Here is a 9,820-nt window from a genome sequence, read left to right as displayed (position 1 = left end):
CACAAGCAAGTTAACTGTCATGAAAGAGGATATTCAAGGAACTGATTGCAACATTTTTCAACCCTTGACTGTGTTGTGTATGATGTGGTATTGTGGCTATCACGCCACTGTTTTGGCTTTGGTAATGATCGTATTGGACATGACTTCTCCATATATGGCATTTAGTAAGACCAAGCTGGTCAATGAACGGTCCACAAGAGTCTCCCCGCGACTTCTTTCACCAGGTAATAGATACTTTAGATACTGCATTATCTCCGCAACAGTCAGCCCATAAATAAGAAATTTATTGCACCCGAAAAGGAAATTCGCCCCGTTTCGTGCTTGGCTTAGTCGGGTGGTATGGAATACTTACGACAGGAATATGGTATGAAAAAATAGACAAGTCGACTTAGAGCGCAATCTCTGCAAAAACCTGAACTTCTATCGATCTGGAACATCTCAAAGTCATAGTACATCAATCTCGTTTCCAAATTTCAGCTGGTGTCTTCCTGCAGGATAAAGTTCAGCATCATCACGCAGTGGAACGGGCACTGAACTGCGGCCAGGATTCAGGTACTGATATGACTGATAAAAATGTTATTTACAATCACAATATCGTAATTCTACCTCATTCTGACGTTGATTAGTTTCATAGGCTGCACTATAGTTAATTAAAGTGGAATAGTTGGGAAACCCGTTAGGCTCTTTTATTATATGTTTTTGTTAGCTTTTTTTGGACCTGACCGTGCACAACGTTCAATAGCATTCCTATCATTTTGAACTTACTGACCAATAGAAACATTTCATTAATTTATTCAGTAACAATTTGTGAACAAAAAACAAAGGATTATTCACGGTCAGGGAGCTTCCGACATAAACTACAGCACCGTTGTTTTTCTTTTTTTTGTTTGCCGGCTTTCCTAACCAGTCTCCTCTACTAACTATGGCTGCGCAGTGTCGTCTATTAACAGATTTGAAATGAGCTTTGTTACTAATGGTTATAATAGGTATATTTTGTATATCAACAAAAATAAGGAATATTTTTGTCGTTTTTGCGGAGAGCATGAAAGAAACACAAAAAGGAGAGGGTCCCAGCGATCCGCCAAATTGTTTCCAATGATTTCAAAAGGCTTTGCGGTGCGTTGCAATGTCAAATAACATGTTATGATTTCATGTTTTTGTTGAGATTTAAATTCATTGTGAAAAGTCTCTTCTTTTCTTGTAGGTCCCGTAGAATACTCTTCCTCCAATTTGTCTGAGTAAGTTTTATGCTGAACACATTCATCATGAACTTAGTGACTGTATCCGAAAAACGTTCGCAGACCACGACTGAACAAGTGCCTCGGTCTAACAGGAAAGATCAAACTTAAGTCCTCAACCAGCCATTGTAAAGGAGAATACATGCACTGACACTGAGAGTACAATAGTCATTCTTCGTGCGCTCTTTTAAGCCTGCAGAATCATTCGAGCCATTTTATTAGATTTAGTCAAGACGGCTATCTTTTTTTTTAATGTAGCCTTTAGATACATTCTGCTTGCCACTACTACAATACGATTTGTTTTCTGATCTTTAGCAAGGACAACTGTTTGAGCTCACCGGCTCTTACTAAAGAGGAGGAAACTGACCTAACAGAATTGATCGCTGAAGATTATTTGTATGGTAAGTGTTTTTTATTTTCGTTTCGTTCTAAACCGCATTCGAAAAGCGTGGAAAACAGCTTCTCATCAACTTTCTAAGAGTCCTCAGCTTGCTTAGCTCCTAAACATTCTAAACAACATGTCTTCCTGCAAGGGAAGCAAACTCTCCTAGTTGGGTGTCGGTTGCCTCACCCAACAAAAAAGCCTCGCCCAAAACAACACCGTATAACAAAGGTAAAACTCTCCTGAGCTCATGGGATGCCGTCCATAAACATCATTAACCCAATGTCGAGTCAAGAAGTTTTTCGAACTGAGCATCGGTAATAATGAGTTGACATTTTGTAGTTCAATGGAAAAAGTGAAATGAGTATTCGTTACAATAGAATGAGAAAATCAAGTTTTTCTTAAGTGGCGTATTTATCCAATAATTTTAGGCATTCCATGTACCAGAGTTTATATGACTGCGCCGACAAACTTTAGCCGGCATGATGGCTGCCAGGCCATTTTCTGGGCTTTGGAGATGATTCTAGTGGAAAAGCTTTCTCCTTATAAGGCGTTTATTGAGCCAGAGAAGGTCCATAAACGGTCAAACAGAATCCCGGAATATCTTTCTCCAGGTAATTTCATAATCTATTTTTAATTATTTACCGATCGCAAAAAACCTTTGAGCGATGTCATGCTATGACACTGTCTAGTGTCCACAGCCACTTTGGTCCTTAAAAAGACAAAAGAAGACCAAAATTAATTAAGTTTAACTTTGGTGTCAGCGTCTTTAGGGAATCTTGAAAGACAAGCTGTTCTAATTAAAAATCCTTTTTTGATTGAATGGTTTTAGGTGTTTTAACAGACGCGGAAAAGCTTAAACTTGGATGGTATGATGGCTGCCAGGCAACGGTCTGGGCTTTGGGGATGATCGTGGAAATTCACTCTCCATATATGGTTTTCAGTGAGCTTGAGCAGGCCCGTAAACTGCCTACCAGAATCCAGAAACTTCTTACTCCAGGTAATTTTATAAATCTATTTTATTTACCAAACGCTAGGACTAAACACTTATGGGCGATGTCATTCAAAGACCATAAAGTCCACTGTCCACAGCAACTTTTGTCTTAATATCATTATTTTTGGTTATTCAGGGTCATCTACGTGTTTCGATTTGGATCTGAAGATATCACTTTCCAGCGTAACCTTTTCCAGGTAAGTAAAGATGTCAGTAGTATGATAATAACAGCATGCATATTTGATTTACGAAAAAATCACGGGGTGTCTGTCTTTTTTATTCTTATCCCACCAAAGCCATTTACATTTTTTCCACGCCAAAATTTTCCAAAGCTCTCAGAGCAGATAGACCCTCCTCAGTAAAGGTATTATAATGAATTGCGCGTTACAAAGCACCTTTAGGCTTGCTCTAGGTCAATAGGGCCGCCAAACGAGACTTTTTTTTCTATACAAGCTACTAACTGTAACTGTTATCTTCAGCACAAAAAAGTCATTGAGAACCTTTTGAGAGACATACCCTCTTGTTATTTTCAACAGGAACAAAATAAAGGACTCTGAAAAGCTGTCTGCTCCAGTCAGTGAAACTGTGTTAGAGTATGAGAAAAGTTTTCAAGTTGAACACCAGAGGAGATTTATTGAAGTTATTTTTGTCAGTCCTTTGACAAGTATTTTAATAAAGGTTTTATCCTCGACTTTTATTTGTCTGCTTTACTGTCGCATGCACATAAACAAAACACACCAAAACTGTTCGTACTCTGCATTGACAGCACGCGAGCAACCGAAAGTATGGAGCATCATTTGCCATTTTAATCTGCTGTCACCCTCTCTCGTGCGAATTTGAATAGAATAGTCCAGGAGCAATGGTATTCCCGTGGGATTTTTTGTGATGATTTCAAGCGACCAGTGCTTCGCAGTTAGTTTAACTTTGTCACTAGTTCGCAGTCAATTCATTTCGGCCATCGCTTTTGCGTGTACTTTACCTCAGTTATTATTTCGCAGTCGCATTCCCGTTACGACTTAGGTTTTACGAAAGGTGTTTCCTCTATGGTCCGCTATAGTGATTTCAGTCAGTTTACAACCAAAACGTCTGTGGTTTATTTCGTACGAAAAAGTATTTCCTCTATAGTGTTTTGGGTCAGTGATTGAACTTTAACGTTACCTCTAGAGTGTCATACACTCTCCTACGGTATTTTTTCCCAGTTATTAAAAATAAGATCAGGATCAGCCAAAAAATGGCGCCTCTATTGCCACTAGACTACCGATTTCCCGACCGATAGAATGTGTGAAAATAAGGTAGTATTCTCGACATTGATGAGATTATCAACGTCAAGAATAACGTCTTGGCTGGGAATCGAACCCAGATCTTCTGCGTGACAGGCAGAGATACTTATCCATTGTACCACTGCAGGAGCCGGCTAATCGGCTCCTGACCACAGAGACTTCTAATCTTTGACCATCCGTTACTTGATAGTCGTTATGACTCCCTCGTGACGTCATTGCCCTGATATGTCTTTCTTACGTAATTGCTCTATGACGCCATCGCTCAAAACAAAGTTATAACATTCCATGAGATCATTCTTTTTCCCATATTTATGAGTTAGGGTTAGCAGTTGGGGTTAGGGTTAGAGGTAAGAGGTTAGGGTTAGGGTTAGGGTTATTTTTCCAATCCATTTTTTACAATTTTCTTTTCCTTTGCTGTCAAGCAAATTGCTCCCATTTGACTGACTCCATGGTAGGATCCGCTTTTCTCCTTCCCTGTTTAATAACAGATTTCGTTGCTTTGCTGGTTTTGTCACTCGTTCTCCTCTAGCCGTCTGATTCTTAGACCTCTTTGGGGAGGGTTTCGCACTAAGTCTCTGTTTTTTACTGCTCACTGAAAGATGCTCTTCTTCGAGACGTTGTTTTAGAGTTGTTGGTTGAATGACTGGTTTAGTTGCTTTGAGTGATTCCTTCAATCCTTCAGTCTTTCCCTTGGGTATGGGTAAAACTGAGTCTTTCACCTTAGATGGATCTGTTTTGAGTGGTGTGACTGTCTTTTCTTGAGTGACAATGTTAGGATACAGGGACCGCGCAGCAAGTTTTCGAATGGGGGGGCTAAAGAAGAATGCGTGAAGGAAATTTTGGGGGGGGGCGGGGGGGGGGGGCATGCTTGTGGATTTCTATTCAATTTCTCTAAAGTGACGGAGAATGCGAATAACGATAAAACTATTGATTTTTTTCCACATCTTCAGTGATGTTACTATCGGGTCTGAAAATTCACCATCACTAAATTGAAATATCATAGATTGTTCTGTTATACTACTGATATCAACCTTTAATTACTATAAATAAGCCAGAAATCCAACGATTTTGCTTGAGCTGCCTTGAACTCAAGGCTGTATAATTATTGAGCAATTATTGCATGAGGCTGAGTATGATATGAAGAGTTATGCAGATCGAGGGGGTTATCCGCCAAAGGCGAAGGCTTGAGCCCGGTGGATAACACCCTCCGAGATCTGTATATCTTCATATCATACGAAAGCCGAGTTCAATAATTGTTTAATTATTCATTCAAAATATTTACACGGCAAAAGAAAACGGTAACTGAAAATAATTTAGTGAATGAAAATTCAATTATAGAACAGATTCAGAAAAAAGTAGCAAAAATTATGCAGAGTTTACTCACCAGATAAAGAAGGTTTTCCATTTTGTCTGGAAAAGTAATCAGAAATTTTAAGAGATCTCTTCTTTGCATTACTAGTGGTATGTGAAGTCTGGTCGTTCGTATTTATGTTGCCGTGTACCATGTGCACTTCTTTGTTCGTAATAACCGCCGGATTGAATGTTCCTTGATGACCAGAGCTATACACAATTCTGCGGTTTAAGTACTTTCGATGACAAAATGTTTTTATAAACAGACCGCGTTCAACAAAACTTGCAATTGGAATGCTCAACGAGCCGTGAAGCCTGGCATCAAAAGACGGACTTCGCGCTGATCGAGCTAAAATCAGGACGCACGATAACAAGAGAAACAATAACTTCATGATCTTCCAAAAATCAAGGTTGAAACTAATAACAATTTGTTTGAGAATCGCCTTATAAACTAAACCCAGTTATTACTTTGGATCGAAATTGACCAATTACGGAACAACGCGTTTTCCTGAGAGGTCCGCAGGAAAAAGAAGCCATTTAAAAGACGTTTACTTCTGCTAGGTTAGAAGCTAAAAAATATTTTACAATTGTAACGACTATTGCTTCATTCTGTCTATTTATCTGAGCGTTTGTCTTTGCCAGTAACTCTGGTCACTTTCGAATTAACGATTTTTTGCTATTTTTCACCCCGTTACTTTTGTTAAATTATTTTTTGTTTAATTTATTTTTATTCTTGCAAAAAGTGGGGGGGCTAAAGCCCCCCTAGCCCCTCCCTCTGCGCGGTCCCTGGGATAACAACGACATTCACATACCTGCCAACTCTCCCGGTTTTCCCGGGAGTCCCCAAGTTATTCATCAAATCTCCCGATCTCCCGGTTAGATCGCCAAATCTCCCAGATAAAATGGACTTTTGAGCATTTCTGTGCTTTAGTTTGAAATTTAGTCCATTTTTTCACAAAATTCGAACTTTTTTTATTCATTGTACAATTTCTGGGACATTTTTGCACATGTTTAGTCAATGACAAAGATTAATGAAAGCGCATTTTGATCCCATGTACGTCATGTAAGACGTCATATAATGTCCTAAGGCAATTTGTTGGCGCGGAGGAGGAGTGGAGGTGTTGGTGCTGTTGACATTCGGGGGGGTGGGGGGGTGGGGGGGGGGGGGGCGGTGTAGTGCAAAATAGAGAGTCTCTAGATTTTAGATCTCCGGAGGTTGGCAGGTATGCATTCACCAAAAATATCTGCGAGGACTTGTTTATCACTTGTGGTCCACCAAAAGATACCCATAAGGCTTTTCGGTTTCTTTCGTATAAACTGACATGAATGTTGTACGATTTTTATCGAACATCCGTTCCGCGATGATGCCTATTTGCTTCAATTCTGTCGCTAGGACTTCGGAAAAGAACCAAGTATTGGGCATTTCTACAAATGTCTGTGTTAAATTTCAACTTGGGAAACATATTCTGTAACAGAAGGATGACACTCGCATTTCGATGACGGCCTTGTGTAAACAACAGGGAAAGCACTGGACTTTCAGTGGCTTGTGACATCAAATCATCAAAGACTAAGATATGATGAAACTTGGGATTGATTTCATGTAAGTCGTCACTCAACTCAGGCAAACCTTGCACAATGGTAATGTCGTTTCCAAGACTCGACTGTAACTGCTCATAACGTCTCTGCCACTGATTATAGTACCAAGTGATATGTTTCGGTTTTTTACTGGGGTAACGTGTACACGGTGTTAACAGTTGTTCCACAAAATACGTTTTTCCACACTGGGTTAGACCCACGACTAACATAGAAAACATATGAATGAATTGAAACTCTGAATATGCTTTCGTCTCCAAACAGTGACTTGCTTGTGTCTTGGCTACTTTCAGTCTACTTGAGTGATCATCTACGACAAGTACATCATCTCACGAGTGAGGAACGAGAACCATGGATTAAAGCGGCTGTGTTTTCAAGTTACTCCTTATATGAGACCAAACATAGTCCCTTCATGGGTACCTCAGGGATTGTCTTACACTACCCCTCACATTTTATCTCATGGAATACCACCAGAGCCTCCGAGTATTAAACTTCAACAGCAACAACCAGTAAATCTGGTTTGTAACAGATAGGACAAACTCATCTGAATTTGTTCGGCATGTTTACTTCATGAACCCTTGAACACTTTAATGTAAATCAAGTAACTATCCCCCTATTTATGGTATCAGTCTGATGATAGCCCGATGAAAGTCCGATGAAAGCTCGATGAAGACCTCGATGAAAGTCCGATGGTAGCCCGATGAAAGCCCGATGTAAGGCAATGATGAAGTTTAAGTTTCATAGAAGGTAATTTTCATGAGTAGACCCATGTTCAAGTCCTCTTTTGATCCAAGCTGATCACTTAATCCTTCCAATATCTTATCCATGAACTCTTCTTTCAAGTGAACTATTCTTGTGTAGAATGTATCATACACCCAAAAGTGTTCTCGAGAATTTACATCAATTTTAACCGCATAAGTGGTTGGTAATTTCTCTCTCTGAATTATTTTATTTAATCCAATGAAGAAAGCTTCAACCATTTCTTGCATCACATTTTACCATGACTTAGGTCCGCGATTCTGTTTAAAGTTAACGACAAACCAAAATTGTCGATCCCTTTGTATCGCTTGCAAATACTCAACCTCAAACATTTCATCGCTCACAGATACATCACTGTATACTTCAGTTGTTCTCCCCATCGTGTAAGATTAAAAAATGATGTATCATCTACACAACACCGTTTGATATAACATCTCCCAAAAGATAATGTATTCATATCCTTGAAGCAATCATTTCAGCAGTAATATTTCTATAAGGTGAATAGTTACACACTGATTCTTATCATTTCACGTTAGGGAGTGATAGAGACAACATGTCAGAATCAACTATGGTCGCACCAGTTATTGATAATATAGAGGAAAAGCAATCAACCCCACTAAATCTATGCCTGTCAAGACTAAGCTCAAAGATTATCGACAGAAATTAATGACACTCAAAGCTAGGATACGTTATCGTGAACATGCGATTAAAGGATTCAGAAAACATCTCAGGAATGGTACCTTTCCGCAAAGAATGAAATCCATTAAACCTTATCCTAAGATGGGTTCTCCTGAGTCCCAGAAAATCGTGGATGCTGCCTGTGATCAAGTACAGTGTGTCATTTTGGATATCATGATTCAGGATGAAGAAAAGAAACTGACGGAAGATCAAGAAACCTACAAAACCATTTTGGAACAGCGGCAATGTTAAGTAAGGATTAGCAATCACTCTAAGTAAATAGTTCTAGCAATGTTTACTGATTAGGGTTAAGTACTGAACTCTGCTGATTAGGGTTAAGCACTGAACTCAAGGGAATAGGGTTAGGCACTATCCACGACTATTAGGGTTGATTAGGGTTAAGCACTGTCCAAAACTGATTGGGGTTAAGCACTGAACTCGGGTGATTAGGGTTAAGCACTGCCACGACTGATTATCCGCTCTTAACAAGCGAATTTCAAGGGCCAGGGTTAGACATGACCCTCAAATGCAACGGTTAGTATTTGGGTTTAGAGTATCTAGCCCTAAGTTAGGGCTAGATACTCTCTGTCTTGAAATTTCAAGGTGTTGCAGTGAATCAATCTTAACGAAAGTTTCAGACATTATTACATGGATTATTAAGATTATGTAATGAGGTTTAAAAAAATTCTGTTGAGCCGTTCTAGAGATAAACAGAAAAACGCTGTAAGTCAAAGTTTAGAATAAAGTTACACTTAGACAGGTGGTGAGAAAACAAGTTAGCTTTCAGGGTCGCAAGAAAGAAAACGCACTAAAATTTTCAGGCAGCGAAATGTGATATTAAGACGCTTCTTATAGTAATATTAAGTTGTTATTTAGAACGTTTTTATAGCCAAATTCATTGCATCGCGCTGCGTGTTTGCAAACTTCAAATGGGTTTTTTTGTTCCGTCAATCATTTGAGTGGGCGTGGAGTTAATGCAAATCACAATGAAACGCACTCGCCCAGCTTGGCCCGCAAATGAAACTTCTCAAGAACAGCGAAGGAAATCGCGATGATGAGTGGAACTTTTGTTGAGGGCAGAAGGCAGACATTGCTTCATTCTTGCAAGAGACAAGAATAAGAAAGATCATAAAAAGCTTCGAGGCTGAGAACCTTGAAACAGAGAAACAAAGTGGATCGAAATGCACCAATCACAAGTAAACATGTGTTTTTTAAGAGGTCCGCTAAGATGATTGACGGAACAGAAAAACCCAAAATTCCTTCGAGGTTTGCAAAACGCGCAGCGCGATACAGCGAATTTGGCTATAAGAAACAATATATCACGGCTATTGAAAATATAAGGTTTGAAATATACAGAATGTTTCTCTTCTCACGGAGGTTATTTGCTGAACACCACACTTTACGTTCCTAATGTCGGCTTTTTAGTAGCAGGTCTAGATCGAGCAAAATTCGGCTTTAAGCGATTTCCAAGTGTTTTGTTTATTGTTGTGGGATATCGATTTTATATAAAACTGCATTTTGGAAAAGTTCAATCCAAAATCAATCA

The sequence above is a fragment of the Porites lutea genome, chromosome 5 (genome assembly GCF_958299795.1).
Source record: "Porites lutea chromosome 5, jaPorLute2.1, whole genome shotgun sequence".
NCBI classification, from domain to species: domain Eukaryota; kingdom Metazoa; phylum Cnidaria; class Anthozoa; order Scleractinia; family Poritidae; genus Porites; species Porites lutea.
The sequence above is the reverse complement of the archived record's forward strand: the minus strand, read 5'-3'. Positions refer to the sequence as shown.